This window comes from Scyliorhinus torazame, chromosome 17 (assembly GCF_047496885.1).
Source record: "Scyliorhinus torazame isolate Kashiwa2021f chromosome 17, sScyTor2.1, whole genome shotgun sequence".
Classification (NCBI taxonomy): Eukaryota; Metazoa; Chordata; class Chondrichthyes; order Carcharhiniformes; family Scyliorhinidae; genus Scyliorhinus; species Scyliorhinus torazame.
Window position 1 is genome coordinate 170,404,945 of NC_092723.1, and position 22,997 is coordinate 170,427,941.

General features: G+C 44.8%; 1 long non-coding RNA gene across 1 annotated transcript in view; it reads left to right on the forward strand.

Annotated features, from left to right (window-relative positions):
• LOC140394397 (uncharacterized) overlaps positions 1-16,827 on the forward strand; it is a 58,590-nt gene extending 41,763 nt beyond the window's left edge. Inside the window, exon 3 of the long non-coding RNA XR_011935871.1 lies at positions 12,539-16,827. This is a non-coding gene — a long non-coding RNA (uncharacterized lncRNA). The remainder of the gene's footprint in view (positions 1-12,538) is intronic.
• Positions 16,828-22,997: the final 6,170 nt, after the last annotated feature.

The following is a 22,997-nucleotide window of genomic DNA, read 5'->3' on the forward strand; positions in this document are numbered from 1 at the left end:
ATGGCAATGAGAATAGAGGAATGTGTCCCGGGGGTTTGTGGGTTTGTGAAGGGGAGACAGCTGAACACGAATATACGGAGGCTGTTAGGGGTAATGATGATGCCCCCCACCAGAGGGGGAAACGGCGATAGTAGTGGCGATGGATGCCGAGAAAGCATTTGATAGAGTGGAGTGGGATTATTTGTGGGAGGTGTTGAGGAGATTTGGTTTTGGAGAGGGGTATGTTAGATGGGTGCAGCTGTTGTATAGGGCCCCGATGGCGAGCGTGGTCACGAATGGACGGGGATCTGCATATTTTCGGCTCCATAGAGGGACAAGGCAGGGATGCCCTCTGTCCCCATTATTGTTTGCACTGGCGATTGAGCCCCTGGCGATAGCGTTGAGGGGTTCCAAGAAGTGGAGGGGAGTATTTAGAGGAGGAGAAGAACACCGGGTATCTTTGTATGCGGACGATTTGTTACTATATGTGGCAGACCCGGCGGAGGGGATGCCAGAAATAATGCGGATACTTGGGGAGTTTGGGGATTTTTCAGGGTATAAATTGAACATGGGGAAAAGTGAGTTGTTTGTGGTGCATCCAGGGGAGCAGAGTAGAGAAATAGAGGACCTACCGTTGAGGAAGGTAACAAGGGACTTTCGTTACCTGGGGATCCAGATAGCCAAGAATTGGGGCACATTGCATAAGTTAAATTTAACGCGGTTGGTGGAACAAATGGAGGAGGATTTCAAGAGATGGGATATGGTAACCCTGTCACTGGCAGGGAGGGTGCAGGCGGTTAAGATGGTGGTCCTCCCGAGATTCCTCTTTGTGTTTCAGTGCCTCCCGGTGGTGATCACGAAGGCTTTTTTTAAAAGGATTGAAAAGAGCATCATGGGTTTTGTGTGGGCCGGGAAGACCCCGAGAGTGAGGAAGGGATTCTTACAGCGTAGCAGGGATAGGGGGAGGCTGGCACTACCGAGCCTAAGTGAGTATTATTGTGCCGCTAATATTTCAATGGTGAGTTAGTGGATGGGAGAGGAGGAGGGCGCGGCGTGGAAGAGATTAGAGAGGGCGTCCTGTAGGGGGACTAGCCTACAGGCTATGGTGACAGCCCCATTGCCGTTCTACACCACAAGCCCGGTGGTGGTGGCTACACTGAAGATTTGGGGACAGTAGAGACGGCATAGGGGAAAGTCTGGAGCCTTGGGGGGGTCCCCGATAAGAAACAACCATAGGTTTGCCCCGGGGGGAATGGATGGGGGATATGGAATGTGGCAAAGAGCAGGAATAACGCAACTGAAAGATCTGTTTGTGGATGGGAAGTTCGCGAGTCTGGGAGCGCTGACAGAGAAATATGGGGTGCCCCAAGGGAATGCATTCAGGTATATGCAACTGAGGGCTTTTGCGAGGCAACAGGTGAGGGAATTCCCGCAGCTCCAGACACAAGAGGTGCAGGACAGAGTGATCTCAAAGACATGGGTGGGGGACGGTAAGGTGTCAGATATATATAGGGAAATGAGGGACGAAGGAGAGACTATGGTAGATGAACTAAAAGGGAAATGGGAAAAAGAGCTGGGGGAGGAGATCGAGGAGGGGCTGTGGGCAGATGCCCTAAGCAGGGTAAACTCGTCGTCCTCGTGTGCCAGGCTAAGCCTGATTCAGTTTAAGGTATTACACAGGGCGCATATGACTGGAGCACGGCTCAGTAAATTTTTGGGGGTGGAGGATAGGTGTGCGAGGTGCTCGAGAAGCCCAGCGAATCATACCCATATGTTTTGGTCATGCCCGGCACTACAGGGGTTTCGGAGGGGGGTGACAAAGGTGCTTTCAAAAGTAGTGGGGGTCCGGGTCGAACCAAGCTGGGGATTGGCTATATTTGGGTTGCACAAGAGCCGGGAGTGCAGGAGGCGAGAGAGGCCGATGATTTGGCCTTTGCGTCCCTAGTAGCCCGGCGCAGGATATTGCTAATGTGGAAAGAAGCCAAGCCCCCGGGGGTGGAGACCTGGATAAAAATACATGGCAGGGTTTATAAAGCTAGAGCGGATTAAGTTCGTCTAAGGGGGTCGGCTCAAGGGTTCACCAGGCGGTTGCAACCGTTCGTCGAATACCTCACAGAAAGATAGATGGAATGGAAAAAGAAGGCAGCAGCAGCAGCCCAGGATCGGGGGGGGGGGAGGGAAAGGAGGAACCAGAAGGACTCTCAGGGTTGTTAATATATACTGTATAATATGTATAGGTCGTTGCTACAGATAATTATATATTGGACTGTTAAATTATATTTTTGGAGAGTGTTACTTGTGATAAGGCAGTTGCCAATTAGGGTTAGTTTTCATTTTTGTTATTTATTATTTATTCATTTTCTGTTTATAAAATAGGTCATTGTTATTTGTGTTGTTATAATATTGTGTAAAGGATGCACAATGTACTGTGTTGGTTGACCAAACATTTTCAATAAAATATTTTTTAAAAAAAAATAATAATCACTCTTATTTCTAAGAGCCAATCATTTGTCCAACGGACGAATCATAGCCTATGCTAAAGTGTCACGCATTTTGGATTGGCAATTGTGTTAAGGATTCTACAGGAATAACTAAAATAAGTGCTTGTAAAGATTTGGGAAACTGGGGCATAAAGAAAAGCAGCAATAATAACAAATGAGGATAGTATTAAGCATGTAAGAAAATGTGAGCCATGAGACACAGCTATTGACCCATCTAAGATCATTGCGTTGGTACTTCAACTTACTCAGCTATCCAATTGCACTGTGAATGGACTAGTGTCATGACTGTACTAACTTATCCTGTAAATTAAAAAGCTGTTGAGCTCAGTGAGCTAGACAGCTGGTTTGTAATGCAAAACAAGGCCAGCAGTGCGGGTTCAAGTCCCGTACCAGCTTACCCGAACAGGTGCCGGAATGTGGTGACTAGGGGCTTTTCACAGTCACTTCATACTTGCGACAATAAAAGATTACTAAATTATTCCAGACGTTGATTGCATAACAGCAAGCCCCGCTTTTATATATTGTGGGAATTTATACAGAATAATGGAATTTATATATCTAAATATGTTCACAGATTTGTAAGAAAGAAACAATGAACACCAAGCCAAAGGAAAATTAGGAGGGTGATCAAAGAAGTGGGTTTTAAGTGTGGTCTTATGGTAGGAGAAGGAAGTGCCCATGTGGAAATGCTAAAGAACGCTGGACGATTGAAGGCATGTCCTCTAATTTGGGATACAAGGATGGGGGCATTGGTGTTGGGTCACAGGATGACTCAAAGTGAGGGGTGGTGGGCAGGGGAGGTGGAGGTCACTCGAAGCCAGAGTGAAAGTGACAGAGAGTTGGGAGAAGGAGAGTTGGAGAAGAGTACCGTGACAAAGAAAGAGGAGACCATGAGGTTTCAAAGATGACAGTGAGAAGTTGAGGTACGGGGAGACTCAGAACCAATGTAGGGCACTGAGGACACGGATTCATTTTGCATTTTTAATTTTTAATTTTAGTTCACTCATTTGCTCCACTGGCATGATGTGATGGAATAAATATTCTAGGCTGATGCTTCAGGTAGCACTGAGGGAGTACTGGCCAAGAAATCTAAACACACCAAAAAGAAGGAGCGCAGGAAGCCAATCTTCCAACTGAATAGATAGGCCTGAGGGATCTGTAATGTTGGGCCAAAGGCCTTGTTATCATTGAGTTCGCGTCTGGTGGACAGCTAATGGGTGTCCCCAGGCAGCTCGCCAGAGAGGAAGATTTCCTGCATCAGCCCTTACGTAAATCATTAAAGAGATTGATAGAGAGGAGCAACTGCAGCCAGGAGGGAGGTTAGCAATGATGATCAGGGAAGCTCAAGGCCACAATGGGAGCAGCAAAATGGTGGTCAGCAATGACCTATATGGATTTAATGTGCGGTCATGAAGGACACTCCTATTCCTCATGTACCTAACTCATGTATATTTGTGAGATATAACTGTGAGAATGAATTCACCTTCCCATTAATTGCCACCTGATAGAATCTACACAAAAGTCTTAGAGCCAACACTCGCTGGCACATAGATTTAAATGGATGGAGAGAAGGATTTGAGAAGAGCTGTGGAGTACATTTTTTACCCAAAGGGTGGCAGGGGTCTGGAACTCACTGCCTGAACGGGTAGTAATGGCAGAAACTATCATTGCATCTGAAAAACATTTAATATGCATTTGTGGTGCTCTGACTTACTGGGCTGAGGACAAAAAGCTGGAAACTGGAATTAGGCTTGATAGCTTCTTATTGGTTGATACTGGTGGGATGAGCCCAATAGCCTCCTGTGTCATAAATGTCCTACATTTCTATATTTCTCACTTCCCCCAGCTTAACAACAGGAAGGCCAAAGCAACAAGGATCAAAATCCATCTTGAGGGCTGGTGTGAGACCGATACTATCAGATCGACCACCCATTAAAATCGAGCGGCGCATGCTTTAGGCAGCCTCCACAATCGAGCCATTTCATGCTATCCACCTCATTGCCCTCAACTGCCTGCACAAAACTCCACTGTCATCACGCTGTCCCCCCGCCTCCTGACCATTCTCTTAAGCTGAACCAGATCATAGAGAATCTCAGAGTCCGGTTTGGCCCTGAATTGATTTCAAAGTCCTTCAGGATATTCATTGTGAATCTGTATTTTGCTCCCTTGTGAAAGCCTTTAATTAATTCTGCAATATCCCTGCATCTTCAATCTTTTCCATCCTTTAAGGTTCTAATTTCCCCGTTAATCTCCTTAACTGTTACGATAGGGGGAGGGTGGGTGATATTGTTGCGCTTCGATTGCACTCCTCATTACACACAAAGAAACATTTCAGAGTGCTTTACCTTGTAGGGTAAGAGGACACTGAGTTGTGGAAGAGAGGATGAAGGTCAAACAACAGATTTCAAAATAGATAAAGGGAATGGTACGATCTTATGGGCATCACAGGGAAGGCAAGGGGATTACGGTTGGGATCTAAATATCCAAGGATATGTGTCCTATCGAAAGGACAGGCAGATGGACAAAGGGAGCGCGGTTGCATTGTTAGCAAGAAATGAAGTTAAATCGATAGCAAGGAGCGATATAAGATCAGAAGGCATAAAATCTGTGTGGGTAGAGTTGAGGAATCGCGAAGGTAAAAAGACCCTGATGGGAGTTATTCATGTACCCTTGCAGTAGTCAGGCTGTGGGGCAGAAAATAAATCAGGAGATAGAAAAGGCATATAAGAAAGGCACTATCACAATAATCATGGGAGACGTCAATTTGCAGGTGGACTGGGAAAACTAGGTTGGTAGTTTTATATTCTTGTACAGAGACAATTACTGAGTCCTAAAGAACATCTAGTTCAAGACTAGTTAATTTTATTATAGTATAATAAACTGTGGGTAGAAAACTAATGTTATCAAACGGGAAATAATACAAACACGACTGACCACAATGGTTTTTCCTCCAGACTCCCTCCAGGCTACAGTGTCACATGCTATTACTTGCCTGTCACCTACTGGTCGGAGGCTATACATATTTACACATACACTTATTTATGCATATCACTACAGGTAGTGGATCCCCAAGAAAAGAAATTTGTGGAATGTCTAAGAGATGTTGTGACAGAGCCTACTAGGGAACAGGCAATTCTGGATTTGGTGATGTGTAAAGAGGCAGACTTAAGGTGAAGGAACCCTTAGGGCGCAATGACCACAATATGATAGAATTTACCCTGCAGTTTGAGAGGGAGAAGCTGGAATCAGATGTAACGGTATTACAATTAAATAAAGGTAGCTACAAAGATATGAGGGAGGAGCTGGCCAACGTTGATTGGAAGGGGAGCCTAGCAGGGAATGACAGTGGAACAGCAATGTCAGGAGTTTGGGGGGATTATTTGGGAGGCACAACAGAAATTCATTCCAAGGAAGAGGAAACATGTTAAGTGGGGGTTGAGGGATCCATGGCTGATGAGGGAAGTCAAGGACAGGATAAAAGCAAAAGAAAAAGCATACAAAGTGGTGAGGATTAGTGGGAAGCCAGAGGATTGGGACGCCTTTAAAAAGCAATGAGGGGGAAGGAGATGAAATATGAGTGTAAGGTAGCTAGTAATATAAAAGAAGATAGGAAGTGTTTTTTTTCAATATATAAAAGGTAAAAGTCAAATTTCTGCATTATGATAAAAAAGATTCCAAGCTTTTTAAAACAATACAATTTCAGAATAATTTATTTTACTACCTGAAATTTTAAATTAAAAATGAAGGATAATCTGTGCTTTTCACTTCCTGGCTTGCTGTCTGTGAGAATACGTTTTTAATATTTGCTCAAGGGGAGGCAGTGATATAGTGGTATTGTCACTCGACTTGCTCTGGGGACCTGGATTTGAATCCCACCTCAGCAGATGGTGAAACTTGAATTCAATAGATAAATCAGGAATTAAAGTCCAGTGATGACCTTGAATATCATAAAAACCCATCTGGTTCACTAATGTACTTTAAGTAACAAAATCTGCCATCCTTACCTGGTCTGGACTCCCGATCCATAGTAACGTGGCTGACTTTTAACTGACATCTGAAATGGCTTAGCAGGCCACTCATTTCAAGGGCAATTAGAGATGGGCACTGCCAGCGAAGCCCACATCCCATGATTGAATAAAAAAAGATTGCCCATCCCTAATTGTCCCTGAGAAGGTGGTGGTGAGCTGAAGTCCATGTGGTGTAGGTACACCCTCTATGTCATTAGAGAGGGAGTTGCTTCAATGAGATTGGCTGCTGGATGCCTGGATGTGATGCCAGATTTAAACTGCCATTTTCTAAGAGGAAATCTGAAACCACCGGGATTGTCCCTCTGGGCAGCTTCCTTTAAGGTCAGCATCGAATGCCAAAATCCAACCCATTATCATTGCTAAAGGTTTCCAATTTTCCTTGACACAGCTATCTCTCAGCAATGAGCTTCATTTAATTTAGTTTAGTTCTCTCTGTTTTTAACCACTGGATCTTGCTTCCTGAAATAAAATTTCTGTCCCGTCTAACCTGTTCTCAAATGTGATTGTTCACCCTCAGAGATTCCATTAACTTCTATATATTGTATATTGTGCTAATTGCTTGCCGGAAACTGGGCTAGATGTGAATTCCCACTAATGGGAATATTACATGTTGTGTCAAGAAATCAACTTGAGCATTTGCTCATTCTAATGCTGATGCCATTCTTCCACATTACTGAGCATTCCAGTTAATTGAAGTCACCCATCATTATATTTTCAGTGTGTATCTTTTTTATCTCATTATATAAAGTGCAATCATTTTTCTTTACCTCCCAGGGGGGTTTATAAATGTTGCTGATTGTTACTGTGTCCAGTGCCAGCTTTTTAATGCTAGGCAGATTTGATATCCCTGAGCTATCATTTCATCATCTATCCCAACTCTTAGATATTGAACTCACTCTTCAGTAAACCCAGGATTTCGCAAACCCTCAGCTGTCATAATTTTCTTCTATTATTTATAATTTCAGCTCTACGACAGAATCATAGAATTCTTTTGGTGCAGAAGGAGGCCATTCAGCCCATCGAGTCAGCACCGAGCCTCTGAAAGAGCACCCTACCCAGGCCCACTCCCCTGCCCTGTCCCTGTAACCCCATTACCAATCCACCTAACCTGCACATTTTTGGACTGTGGGAGGAAACCGGAGCACCCGGAGGAAGCCGACGTAGACATGGGGAGAACGTGCAGACTCTGCACAGACAGTTACCCAAGGCCAGAATTGAACCCAGGTCCCTGGCACTGTGAGGCAGCAGTGCTACCCACTGTGTCACCGTGCCATCCCATTTTATTCAGAATGCTCAAGCATCTGGGTGAAGAACATACATTTGTTTGAGCTTAATTTCTTTTAACCTCATTATCTTCATCTAAAGCTTAGATACAACACCCATGAATAAGCACACTTTAATTGAACAAATTCTGCAAGCTGATTCAAGTACATCTGCGCAAATGTCCTTTGTGAGAGAGTAAGATCAAACTAAGCAAACAGAGACTTTAAAGCAATCCTTAAATATAACTATGTATCTTTTTTGATTTGAATCATTTATGGGACAGTTAGGCAGCAATGAAGGATTGGATCATTTTGGTTCTGAATGCCTTATCAATAAGAGGGTTAAAGCACTGTCACTGTGAGTTAACCGGGATCCACTGAATCTCTTTGAGTAAAGATGATGCACACATGTTGTCTCAGCTAAAATGTACCTGCTCCTTGTAACCAGGATGAAAGCATGCCGTACGAAATCCGTGGTTCAGCTGTCATAATATCACCTTGTGCTTCAGCACTTTTCTGCAAATAGAAGTGGAATCTGGATTCAGTCTCAGTTGCTGAGTAGAATGCACAGTGTATACCAACAGATACTGCTTCGGTAGTACTCTCTTCTGGTTGAATTATTTCCTCCTGCCTAAATTATTTTGACTCACTCCAGGAAGGCTGTGAATTAAACTCCAAAATTGGAGATACTGATCTTTAAAAGAAATGAAATGCACCTCTCGACATCTTTGCCGAGATGACTCAATATTTTGCGTCGTGTCCAGTATTGGTAATTGGTGATTCAAACAAGAAAGATCACAGCTTTGTCCTCAATTCAGTTAACTGATCACAAATGAAATGGTGGTAGGGGCAATACATTTGAATTCAGTGCATGGGGAAGGGGAAAAATAGCAAGTATTCCTACTTCTGATCACTTTCCACTGACCATGTGCTGGTAATTGCATGTCTGTGTCTGTGTGTGTGTGTGTGAGTTACCCTCTGTGACATACATAGACTACTGGCACTCAATGTCTAGGTGAACAGGGCCTTTGGGGTATTATAATAAAGGGTGAGAAACTTAAATGGAAAGATTCCCGACCACATGTTAGAAATACATCTTTGATAAAGTCAAATGTACAGTTTTATGCCTCCACTGCTGACGGATTCAGAGTGTATAGTGGAGTGAAATGGATCTGTGAACCCACCCTGATGTTAGGCAGCATCTTCTCCATGTTCCTGGACTTAGCCTTCCCTTCAGAGAAGGAGGAAGTTTACCTGTACACCAGGTTAGATGGCAAGTTCTATGATCCATCAAGATTGAAAGCGAAGACAAAATGCATTATTTCCTGATCAGAGAACTCGTCTGTGCTGACGATGCTGTGTTAGTCGCCACAAAGGCACATGGACCGTTTCACCACACCTGTAACTTGTTCTCCCTGAATATAAGCATCAAGAAAACTGTGGTCATGCGACAAGGTGTTGCACCTCAGCCCCTTATCACCCTAAATAACACTCCACTGGAAGCTCAATAGTTTCTATGTTCGCTGTCTACGCTGAATTATGGGTATATCCTGACAAGACAGAATCACGGATGTGGCGGACGCTCCCAAGTGTGTTGGCACTAATCAAACTGAGATGGCTTCGGTAATCAGACATTTCCGCAAGATGGAAGGTGGTCACATACCCAAGGACCTTTTTGTATGGTGAGGCAGCCAGAACCAGATGACCAGTGGGGTGCCCAAGGCTCCGCTCAAAGGCTACTCGCAAATGTGACATGAAGGCCCGAAACATCACACCTGGGAGTTACTACCTGGCAACACCTCCTGTGGGCAGGCGTGCATCACCACGATGAACAGTAGCGACAGCAACTTGGCAGTAGGCAGCAGCACTAAAAAGACAACACACAACATCATTTGGCAGCTTCATGTTCGGCTCTTGTGCTAGAAACTGCCTCTCAAGGTTTGGCCTTCACTGCCATCATCAAAGCTGCACCAAATGAAGGCACCACACCTCAATGGATTGTTTGTTGCCTGCCCATCATCTTGTGGGAGCTTGCTGTGCACAAACTAACTGCTGCGTTTCCTACACCACAAACAGTGACTGCTCCTCAGAAGGCATTTCATTGCTATAATGCAGTTTCAGATATCCTGTGGCAATGAGAGGTACTGTAAACAAGTGAATGTTTCTTAATACCGGGCTCACAAATGTCTGGAAATAGGACAATAAACAAAAATAATACATTACTTGAACGATGTGAATCAGTACACATCAGTAGGATGCAGTTTAACCCAAACTAACCCGTCCGTTTCTCTTATATATTCATTGTTTTTCTGCGTAACAGCAATGGTTCCAAGTCAGGAATCATTAATTCAATGTCAAACACTCAGGGCCTTCTTGAGTGTGGGATAATGCACAGGATAAATGCAAGTTCCGTCTTTCTTATACATAATGAGTTGCTTCTTTGTAATTACATCACATCAGTCCTCAGAGCTGTTGAACCAATTAACATAATAAGCTTTCATCCCTTTTCCATTATTGCTCACGTATAAATAATCAACTATCATCCGTGCTCTGAATCAATTCAGTGACTCCAGCTAGAAAGTGTACACGGGGATGTAACTCAATCTCCCTCCTCTGCCAAGTAAGGGGTGGGCACACAGGACAAGATTTAATCAAGAATAGTTATAGTCAGCGCGTTCCGTGCGCCATCGCGCATGCGCAGTGTGGTCGGTCGACGTACGCACCTGCGCAGTCGGGTTGTCAGCCTCGTCGTCCACTCGGTCGTGACGCGCATGCGCAGGGACCCAGGGAAAGCGCACGAAACGGCCACTCTCCTCGATGCTCAGGCCCTGCATTTGTGCAATGGCCTGCACCCGTTCCGCCTCGTGGGAGGCCAGCTTTGCAGTTTCTGTCGCCCTGATGTGGGAGTAATGATTCTTAGCATGCTCATGGACAACGCACGTCTCGATAGCGACAGAGAGAGTCAACTGTTTCACTTTCAGGAGCTGCTGCAGAAGTGAGTCGGAGCAGACCCCGAAAACGATCTGATCCCGGATCATGGAATCAGCCGTTGAGTTATAGTTATATGACTGCGCTAGGATGCAGAGATGGGTCACGAAGGACTGAAAAGGTTCATCCTTACCCTGAAGCCTCTGCTGGAAAACGTACTGTTCAAAGCTCTCATTCACCTCAATGTCGCAGTGGCTGTCAAACTTTAGCAGGACTGTTTTGAATTTCATTTTGTCTTCGCCGTCAGCGAACGTAAGGGAGTTGTAGATGTGGATGGCATGGTCCCCCGCAGTGGAGAGAAATAGCACTATCTTCCTGGCATCCGATGCTGCTTCGAGGTCGGAGGCCTCGATGTACAAGCTGAACTTTTGCTTGAAGATTTTCCAATTGGTGCCGAGGTTGCCGGAGATGCAGAGCTGCGGAGGAGGCTGGATGTTTTCCATTTCACCGGATGGCTGCTTGCTGGTCAATGCTGATTCACTCGAGGTAGGTCCGTCACGATCAGTATCACTCTGGTACCATGATGCGTTAGGCAGGTAGGTTCGATGTGGACTGCACTCGATGCAGGGAAGCTAGAAACAGACGTCTAACACTGGAGAAGATCCAACACTGTTTTATTCACGATAGAACTAATATACATAGTCAGCTGTGGGTCAACACTATACTGAACTGACTGGAGACCTTGTAGTAGCCTGACCAGACTTACTAGCTACCGCATGGTGTTTGCACTGTGCTAGCTTGTGGACTCTGACTGTCTCAGTTGCTGGGTCCCGAGAGAGCGGGAAACCTAGTGCCCTCTGTCTTTATGGTGGTGGTGTCCTGTCTGATGATTGGCTGCACTGTGTTGTGTGCTTACTGGTCATCCTGTGTGTCAATCACTGCCTGTCTGCATCTCATTATGTACATGAGTGGATATTATGACACCTCCTATGCAGGTTCAGCTGCTGCCAACATTTCCTCAGGCTGAGCTTTTCTGTCCCCCTGTTATCACGGCAATCTTCCGCTCATTGGAGGCTGCCGGAACTTTGGCCCCTGTGTGACCCGTCCGCCTGTTGTAAAATGGCACAGTAAACGTAAAGTCCAGTTGGTTGGCTCTATTGGGTTTTAATTGGCCTCATTTGGATGACAAGCAGCGTCCCAAATTAGCACCCTGCTTACCACCCGTATTATCACCTTCTGGCATCATGGCATCAGTGGCCTGGCCTGATGCCCGATCTCACGTTCTACCCAATCCAATGCCATCTGTTTCTCTGGCGATAGGTCCTGGCCTACATCTAAATAGAAACACGACTGGAAAGAGGCGGATAATTTTAACAACTGAACTAGTCTGTCTACCCAAAGCAGAGTGATTTTATGTAGTAGATAATGCATTACGTTGCGAATATATTATTTTGGCTCTGCGGGGTATGTGCTGAAATAAGCAATAGTGTCTCTCAACTGTGTTTTTCTCTGGAAAGAAATCGCAGCCTTTTCCGAGTGAACATTTGCATTCCACCTGTACACTTCTTTCATTGTATATCCCCATTCAGTCGTTTCTAAAATAAAATAATGAATTAAAAAACAACAGCTGAAAATCTTTTGTTCAGAGGCCACTCTTTGACACAAAGCACGATTGCTGCCCTGTGTAATCTTGTTGCTTGTTTGCACAGTGTGTTATGAGATAAACAATAAATCATTATAACTGAGTAAGTGCCTCTCGGGTAAATGATCATTACAGGTACATCCTCTGTATTGAATTGCTTCAAATGAAAAATGGGATGTTTCTTCTGTCCTCCTCCAGATAATAATCCAACAGAGTGATGAACTTATCAAACAACAGAATATGAATATTAATGAACACCCGCCAGGAAAACATGTGAAGGCAGCCGCTGTTTCAGAAATAGGAACGAACCATTCGGCCCGTTGGATGTAGTCCATGCTTCAATTAGATCATGGTAACTTGCCCCTGTCTCCATTTACCCGCCTTTGCGCCATATCCCCAAATTTAAAAAAATCGATCAACCTCTTTTTGGAAAACTCCAATTGTCGCAGAATCCCCAACCTTTTGGGGTAGAGAATTGCTGATTCCCACCACGCCTCGAGTGGAAAAGTGCTTCCTACTTTCCCTCCTGCTTGGCCTATCTCTAACTTTAAGATGTCCCCTCCTTTGTTGCTACACCGGAGGAAATAGTGGGGGCAATTTTCTGGCCACATTGTGCCCAGTGCAAATCCCGCTTTGTTACAGAGCCCTGAAATGGGATTTGCGCCGGGCGCAAAACAGTTTCCGATGCTTGCGGCTCGCTCCAGCTGGCATGGTCAGGATCATGGCAGGAAGCTGATTGCCGCTCATTTGCATTCATTTTAATGTCATTCGTGAGAGGCAGCGCCCTCCTGGAATTTTCCTGCACCTCCCCTGCTCCAAATCCAGATGTCATTGGGTTCAAATCATTACTAGTCCTTAAAACCGGGAACCAAGCGCCATGGACTCCAAGGGGGAGCAAGTGGACGAGTACCCCTCTCCACCTACCTCCAGGGAAAACAAGGGCACAGCAGCCACAGGCCAGGTGCCGTGTGAGAGCCCTTCAAGGAAATTGGGGATTGGGGGGACTTGTGTTGGGCTGGAGGGGGACAGGTCAGGGGTCTGCTCCAGGATGGGGGTTGCTTTGCGTCTGTGAAGTCTGCTTTCATAAGTTCATAAGATATAGGAGCAGAATTAGGCCATTCGGCCCACCTGGTCTGCTCCACCATGAGATCATGGATAATCACATCCTGGCCTCAACTCCACCGTCCTGCCCATTCTCCATAACCCTTCAACCCATTACCAACTAAAAATCTGTCTAACTCCTCCTTAAATTTACTCACTGTCCCAGCATCCACCACACTCTGGGGTAGTGAGTTCCACAGATTCACAAACCTTTGGGAAAAGTAGTTTCTCCTCAACTCTGTTTTAAATTTGCTACCACTTATCCTAAAACTATGACCTCTTATTCTAGAATGCCCCACAAGAGGAACATCCGCTCCACGTCTACTTTATCCATACCTTTAATCATCTTGTATAACTCAATTAGACCTCCTCTCATTCTTCTAAACTCTCGAGAGTATAGGCCTAAACTGTTCAATCTCTCTTCATACGACAACCCCTCATCTCTGGAATCAATCTAGTGAACCTTCTCTGAACTGCCTCCAATGCCACTACATCTTTCCTCAAATAAGGGGACCAAAACTGTGCACAATACTCTAGGTGCGGTCTCACCAATGCTTTGTATAGTTGCAACAACACTCCCTTACCTTTATACTCTATTTCTTTTGCTATAAATGCCAACATTCCATTTGCTTTCTTTATTATCTGCTGTACCTGCATGCTAGTTTTCTGTGACTCATGAACAAGGACCCCCAGAACCCTCTGCAATGGAGCACCCCAAAGTCTCTCCCCATTTAGATTACAAGATGCCTTCCCATTTTTCCAACCAAATTGCATAACCTCACACTTATCCATGTTGAACTCCACCTGCCACGTTTTGGCCCACTCTCCTAACATATCTATAGCCACTTGTAAGGTTCTTATTTCATGTTTAACACCCCATAACTGGGCAAAGCACTGCAGCCGATCGGTTCATAGAATTCACAGTGCAGAAGGAGGCCATTCGGCCCATCGAGTCTGCACTGGCCCTTACAAAGAGCACCCAACTGAAGCCCACGTATCAACCCTATCCCCATAACCCAGTAACCCCCATTTTACATTTTCTGGACACTAAGGGCAAATTAGCATGGCCAATCCACCTAACCCGCACATCTTTAGACTGTGGGAGGAAACTGGAGCACCTGGAGGAAACCCACGCAGACAAGGGGCGAACATGCAGACTCCACACAGACAGTGACCCAGCCGGGAATCGAACCTGGGACCCTGGAGCTGTGAAGCAACTGTGCTAACCACAATGCTACAGTGCTGCCCATTGTTCTAAAATCCTCTCACAGGACAGAATCATTCTGAAGCTTGTTTCTTGAAGAAGCATTTCACTCCCCTTGAAGTTTCAACAGGCTCTGTGGTTTCAATGTTGCAGTATGCCTGTTTTTATCCCTTTGTACCTGGGTGTTTGAATTTAATTTCACACCCCATTGACTTTCGAAAGTCTCTGCGGTTTCACTGTTGAAGTATGTCTACTTTTATCCCTTTGTTCTTGGCTATTACATTCAATTGCACACCCCATTGGTGTTTGCAAGCCTCCTGATTGACAGCTGAAGGCTATCTCAAAGGTGGGATGAGCTTTGTTTGTTTTTATAGCACTTCATGATCTATTAACTCTGAAGGGCATTCCACCTGGGCCCACTCTCCCACCCTATCCCCATAACCCCATCTAACCGGCACATCTTTGGGCACTAAGGGACAATTTAGCATGGCCAATCTACCTAACCTGTACATCTTTGGACTGTGGGAGGAAACCTGAGTACCCAGAGGAAGTCCACACAGACAACATGGGGAATCACCACTCGTTCCAAACAAATTTCTAAGTGTGGATGGTTTGCGATCTGGATCACACCGAACCACCTGGCGAGAGTCACATTTCATCTTCCAGGGACCATGCTTTGGGAGAATTGCACCCAGTGTCTCTGAATCTACCTATTAAACCCACTTAATATTTTAAGCGACTCCATCAATCACCCTGAATCTGTTATACTCAACAATAAGGTTCTAAGGAAATGTTGTCAATCTGAAATGTCAGCTTTGCTTCCCTCTCCACAGATGCTCCCAGACTTGCTGAAATTGCTCAGCATTTTCTGTTTTTATCTCAGGTGTCCCCCATGCACAGTATTTTGCTTTTATACTCAAGGGAATAGAAGCCAAGTTTGTGAAGGCCGTTCTCATAATTTAAGCCCCAAAGCCTTGGTATAAACCTCTAAATGATGGAATTATTACAGTGCAGAAGTAAGCCATTCAGCCCATCGTGTCTGCACCGTCTTTCTGAATGAGCAATTGCTATGGGTCAGGGTTTAGAGAACCCCAAAGTGTATCATGGAGTTCACCTGACCCACAACTTTTAATAGATTGCGGTATGGGGAGCACACAGCCCACTCTACAGGTGTGGTACAGCAGAAATGGAAAAGTATTTTTTAAAGCAAAACAATGGTTATTCTATGAACTCAGGTTAACCTTTCTAAAACATACAGTGAACATCTTAGCAACCATCAATTCAAATACAACCCCGAAAGAATACAACAGTAAGTAATCCTTAAGCTGTCCTTTTAACATCCATAAGACATAAAAAAATAACTTTTAACAGAAGCACATCAGGTTAAAGTCACTACTGAGAGCAGTTATTAGTTTTAAATCACCAAAGGGTCGATTTACAGTTTTTAGATTACAGATAGAGAGACTAATACCCCTTCTGGCTGTGACTGCAGCTATCCAGCTCTGAAAACGAAACTAAAACACACCCTGCAGCAAAAAGCCTAAAACAAAAGTAAAAAGCTGACAGACAGCCCAGCTCCACCCACACTCTGACATCACTGCAGTAATAAACACCCATTTCTTAAAAGCACTCTCACTACAGATATTTATATACACCCCCATTTATTAACACCCATTTCTTAAAGGTACTCTCACATGACTCAATCACCTCATACCATTCCACATAACCTGGCACATTCTTCCTTTTCTGATAACAGTCTAATCCTCTTTTGAATCCTTTGATTGAACCTGCCTCCACCACACTCTCAGGCGGCGCATTCTAAACCCTAACCATTAACAATTCCTCGTCCTTCTGTTATTAATTGTTTTAAATCAGTGCCCTCTCACTCTTAACCCTTTCATGAGTGGGAACAATTTCTTTGCTATCTACATTATATTTAAAAAGAATGTTCATGTCTTTTCCTTGTGACGTTTATTCAATATTGTATCATTTGTTGATTGGCGCTGTATAACTTCAAGCCCTTTGTTGCTTCTCTTGTAAAAGTGTTGGCCTCAACGGGTGGCTTGCCACAGTTTTGTAATTTATGGCTGCTGTACTGTTTGAAAGTTTATAAACCAAACATTCTCAAATGTATCATTGCTTTGTTTAAAATGAGCAAGTATTTTAAAACTGCTATGGCGAATGGGTGTGCAGTTTTCTTTATTTAGCCTATTTAATTTTGATTCTCTTTTCCCTGTTTGTTATATCAATTTTCTTTTTTACACATTCACGGGATGGGGGGATGCTGGCTAGGCCAGCATTTATTGCCCATCCCTAATTGCCCTTGAGAAGAGGGTGGTGAGCTGCGTTCTTGAACTGCAGTCCAGATGTTGTAGGTACACCCACAATGTTTTTGGAGAGGGAGTTCCAGGACTTTGACCCAGCGACAGTGAAGAAAACTGGGTTTCCTCTGGGTTACTCCGGTTTCCTTTCACAAGTCCCGAAAGATGTGCTGTGAGGTGAATTGGACATTCTGAATTCTCCCTCTGTGTACCCGAACTGGCGGCGGAAAGTGGCGACGAGAGCCTACTTGTGACACTAATAAAGATAAAGATTAATGTAGAGATGGTATTCCTTGTGAGGGGGACCAAAATTAGAGCTCATCAATATGAGATAGTCAATAATAAATCCAGTAATGAAATCAGGAGGAACTGCTTTGCTCCGAGATTGGTTCGATTAGCGGTGGGAAATCTGTGGCCTGGGGGCCACATGCGGCCCACCTGGGTTCTGAGTGCGGCCCCTACGAGATGTTTTGTTGACCGTTACCCACACTCAGAGTTGCCATAGTCCCCTGATTTCCATTTTGTTCCTGCCGGTATGATTGAAGTGAAACACGTAAAGCAAGGGCAAATGGAGTGAGGTGGGTGCTGATTGCCCACAACGTTGACTGTGACAGCCGGGCGCTCACTCAGTGTCCAAAGTGTAAACATTTCTTTTGTTTTTACCATTTGAAGTTGATAGTTAATATATATGATTAAGCATCTTCTATGAGTGAGGTGGGCTGTTGTCGGCTGCAAAGAGACATAGATAGGATGCAGAGCTGGGCTGAGAAGTGGCAGATGGAGTTTAACCCTGAAAAGTGTGAGGTTGGCCATTTTGGAAGGACAAATATGAATGAGGAATACAGGGTTAACGGCAGAGTTCTTGGCAATGTGGAGGAGCAGAGAGATCTTGGGGTCTATGTTCATACACCTTTGAAAGTTGCCACTCAAGTGGATAGAGCTGTGAAGAAGGCCTATGGTGTGCTAGCGTTCATTAACGGAGGGATTGAATTTAAGAGCCGTGAGGTGATGATGTAGCTGTACAAAACCTTGGTACGGCCACATTTGGAGTACTGTGTATAGTTCTGGTCGCCTCATTTTAGGAAGGATGTGGAAGCTTTGGAAAAGGTGCAAAGGAGATTTACCAGGATGTTGCCTGGAATGGAGAGCAGGTCTTACGAGGAAAGGTTGAGGGTGCTAGGCCTTTTCTCATTAGAACGGAGAAGGATGAGGGGCGACTTGATAGAGGTTTATAAGATGATCAGGGGAATAGATTGAGTGGACAGTCAGAGACTTTTTCCCGGGTAGAACAAACCATTACAAGGGGACATAAATTTAAGGTGAATGGTGGAAGATATAGGGGGATGTCAGAGGTAGGCTCTTTACCCAGAGAGTAGTGTGGGCATGGAATGCACTGCCTGTGGAAGTAGTTGAGTCGGAAACATTAGGGACCTTCAAGCAGCTATTGGATAGGTACATGGATTACGGTAAAATGATATAGTGTATATTTTTTTGTTCTTAAGGGCAGCACGGTAGCATTGTGGATAGCACAATTGCTTCACAGCTCCAGGGTCCCAGGTTCGATTCCGGCTTGGGTCACTGTCTGTGCGGAGTCTGCACATCCTCCCCGTGTCTGCGTGGGTTTCCTCCGGGTGCTCCGGTTTCCTCCCACAGTCCAAAGATGTGCAGGTTAGGTGGATTGGCCATGATAAATTGCCCTTAGTGTCCAAAATTGCCCTTAGTGTTGGGTGGAGTTGTTGACTTTGGGTAGGGTGCTCTTTCCAAGATCCGGTGCAGACTCAATGGGCCGAACGGCCTCCTTCTGCACTGTAAATTCAATGATAATCTATGATTAATCTAGGACAAAGGTTCGGCACAACATCGTGGGCTGAAAGGCCTGTTCTGTGCTGTATTTTTCTATGTTCTATAACTTGTTCAGAAATATTCGGCGCACATTAAATGTATTTTAATCTTATTCATGGGGGTCATAATTAATGAACAAGTTCGATTTCAATCTTGCGGCCCACTGAGATGAAGGAGGGTCACTCATGTGGCCCACTCACTGGCCTCGATAGCCTACCACTGGGTTGGAATGTGGAATTCGCTAACACAGGAGGTGGTTGAGGTGAATCGTATAATTGTATTTAAAGGAAAGCACATGAGGGGAAAAGGGAATAGAAAGGGTATATTGATAGGCTGGAGTTTAGAAGGATGGAGAGGCTTTTGCGGAATTTAAGTACCAGTCAGATCAGCTGAAAGGCCTATTCCTGTGTAATTACGAGCAGCAGATCACAAGGGACAATCGTCTCTACGCTTGAGCCTCATCTATGGGTGGAATATTATGGCCCTGCCACCATGGAGGTGGGGCCATTAAATGCAGCGAGCCATTCAAAGGTTCAGCCAGCCTTGTCAGGACTGGAAAATCCCACCGGTGGGAGGGGCTGGAAGATTTTTGCCTTGTGCTTGAATCCGCGGTTCAAAGGACAAGGAAACAGTGGGATGGAGACCAGGCTTCCTTAGTGTCTCCCACTTTAAACGTTGTCTTTAGATTTCTGAAATATTCCCAAGAGGAGAGGATGGAAAACACATTTTGACTCTGTGAAAGCATTGCAAATTTCTGCAGGAATATGAACATAGAACATAGAATGTACAGTGCAGAAGGAGGCCATTCGGCCCATCGAGTCTGAACCAAAAGCTTTATGGAAAGCTTTAAAAGGTTCATTGCAAATCCTTATCCCTTCATTCTCATATCGTGCCAAAATGAAACACTGTGAAGTAGACACTACAACATGATAGTCACAACTGATAAAATGTCCAGCAAGATGAGGAGGGCAAAGTAAAGTGCATTGAAGACGAGGGAAGACATTTTTAACAGTTGAGATTTCAATCTGTAGCTGTTCCCAAACTTATTTGCACCTGCATTGTGCAGTTATATAAGACTGCCTGGATAACATTATGCAATCCATCAATGTCAAAGCATCCGGAGTGCCAGGGAAGTCTTACCCACTGGTTTGGAGTGAAGCTCATCTGTCCGCGTGAAGCAAATCACACAGAGCATATTTTATTAAACTATCATTAGGATCCAACCATCTATGTGACAGCTTAATTGAAAGAGAAGTTTTTAAGGTCTGCCAATTCAGTGTTGAACACATAAATTAACCTGGTATGAAATAAACCCTCAAAGAATGGTGCGTTAATGACCACACATGTTTTGTACAAACTGGACTATTTTATGTCGACTCACTCAAATGCAAATTAGATAGAGTTATTGAGGAAAATAACATTTTAGGATACAGTACTGTAGTGCTTGAGTAATTCGAGATATAGAATATATAAGAGGAACTGCTGCCTTTGGACAAATGGTTCACAAGGTTCTCCACAACCGGGGATTTCCTTGAGTCAAGTCTGGGCCTGTTGTAGACAATGTGATAGAACCTGGTAATTTTGTTTAGTCAACAACTCCATTAGTGTTGAACAATGTGACTTTCAGGGTGATAGATAAGGATGTACAAAATGGGAGCAGGAGTAGGTCATTCAACCCATCAAGCCTGCTCTGCCATTCACTATGATCATGAATGATCCTCTATCTCAATACCATACTTCTACATTCCCTCCATACCCAGTGACATCTTTAGTGTCTAGAAATTTAGAAGCAGGTTTACCAGAATGCTGCCTGGCTTGGAGGGCATGTCTTATGAAGAAAGGTTGAGGGAGCTCGGGTTTTTCTCACTGGATCGAAGAAGGCAGAGAGGTGACGTGGTAGAGTGTACAAGGTGATGAGAGGCATGGATAGAGTGGATAGCCAGAGACTTTACCCCAAGGTGGAAATGGCTGTCATGAGGGGTCATTATTTTAAGGTGATTTGAGGAAGGTACAGGGGAGATGTCAGAGGTAGATTCTTTACAGAGTGTGGTGGGTGTGTGGAATGCACTGCCTGCAGAGGTGGTGGAGTCAGAGTCATTAGGGACATTTAAGTGACTCTTAGACAGGCACATGGACAGCAGTAAATTGAAGGGGTGTAGGTTAGGTTGATCTTAGATTAGGAAAAATGGTCGGCACAACATTGTGGGCTGAAGGGCCTGTACTGTGCTGTACTGTTCTATGTTCTCTGTTCTAAATCCCTCCATTTCCTTCTTTAATATATTCAGTGACTTGGCCACAACAACCTTCTGTGGTAGAGAATTGCACAGGCTCACCACCAGGTGAATTGCACAGGCTCACTCACCACCAAGGGATTTCTCCTCATCTCAGTCCTAAAGGAGCTGCCCAGTATCCTGAGTTGGTGACCCCTTGTTCTAGACCCCATCCAGGGGGACCATCATCCCTGTATCCAGTATGTTCATCCCTGTCAGAATTTTATATGCTTCAATGAGAACCCCAGTCGCTCTTCTAAACTACAATGAATACAGGCCTGGTCGACCCAAACTCTCCTCATAGGACAATCCTGCCATCCCAGGATTCAGTTTGTTGAATCTTGCCTGCACTCCCTCTGTGGAAAGTATATCCGTCCCCTCAAATCTGCTCTGCCATTCAGAACAGTCCTGGCTGATCTTCATCCTCAATGGCATTTTCCCACTTGCCCGCAATTCCCTGAAAGACCAAATATCTGACCATCCCGTCCTTAAGTAGACCCAATGGATCTTCCACCTTATGGGCAGGGAATTCCAAGTATTCCTGGATGTTTCTCCTCATCTCTGTCATAATTGATAATTCCAGCACCTCCCCCCTCCCCCCCATATCATAGAATCGTAGAATCCCTACAGTGCAGAAGGAGGCCATTCAGCCCATCGAATCACCACCGACCCCATGGAAAGAGCACCCTACCTAGGCCAACTCCCCTGTTCTAGATTCCCCATTCAGCCGGGAGAAATAAGCTGTCAGTATTTACACAGTCTGACAGGATCCTGTATGTTTCAATATGATCACGTGTCTTTCTTCTAAATCCCAAGAGAATGTAGAATTAAAACATAAAGTGCTAGAAACGATTCTGCAGTCCTGGCAGCATCTGTGGGGAGAGAGAGAGACAGAGTTGAGGTTTCGGGTCCGTGTCTTCTTTGGAGCTCTGGGGAAGATGCTGCCAGACCTGATGAGTTTATTCCACCATTTTCTGTTTTATTTCAGAATTCCAGCAGAGAATATAGGCCCGGTTTACTCGTCCTCTCATCGCAGGCCAACCCCAGCAGGAAACAATCCAGTGCACCTTCACTGCACCTTCCTTAAATATGGAGTGTAAAACTGCACAAAATATAGAACTAAATGGGCCTTGATCTCTTATCATCAACAACTCCCATGTACCTGTGACACTAAGATAGGCTGTCGTTGCTCTTTATTGAAAGGTGTGTTTAATGAGATCTCTGGTTCTAAGTTTGATGGAGAAAAGCAACATTTGCTCTGGACAACTATTTGCCTTAGTTCTAAAATATCCTTTTTCCAAAGGGGTGACTTTTATGGCTATTCCTCCGGGCCCACCGATGGCGACAGCCTGTGATGGGTTGCCCAGCGGCGGGACGGACAAGCCACGCAAGGCGCCGTTGATATTGGTGGGACCCAAAAATCCTGCCGGCGGCCAATGATGAGCCGTCTCCACTGTCGTAAAACACACCACTGGGGGGGCGGGGGGCAGATTTTTTCAATGGTGGGGAGGGCCCAGATATTTCAGTCGAGCTCATTGGGAGAGCAATGCCTGAATACTGATGACAACATTTATATATAGTGAATATCTAGCATTGTGTGTCCCTTTAAGTGCTCTACATTCCCAGAGTGATGCATGGATGTAAAGCGGGAATGTCGCATAAAAATAATACAGTACAATTGATAGTTTCAATTATTCCAGTCAACAAGCTTCTTAATTTTTTAAATAAATCTGAGGTAGATACATTTTTAAGGGGTTAAGGGATGTGGGCTAAAGACAGGTATATGGAGTCGCCCACAGATCAGCCATGATCTCATTGAATGGCGGAGCAGGCTTGAGGGGCTGAATGGCCTGCTCCTGTTCCTATTCAATTCTTCATGGATGGTTGTTATTAGAATTGTTCCAGTTGTAATATTCTGG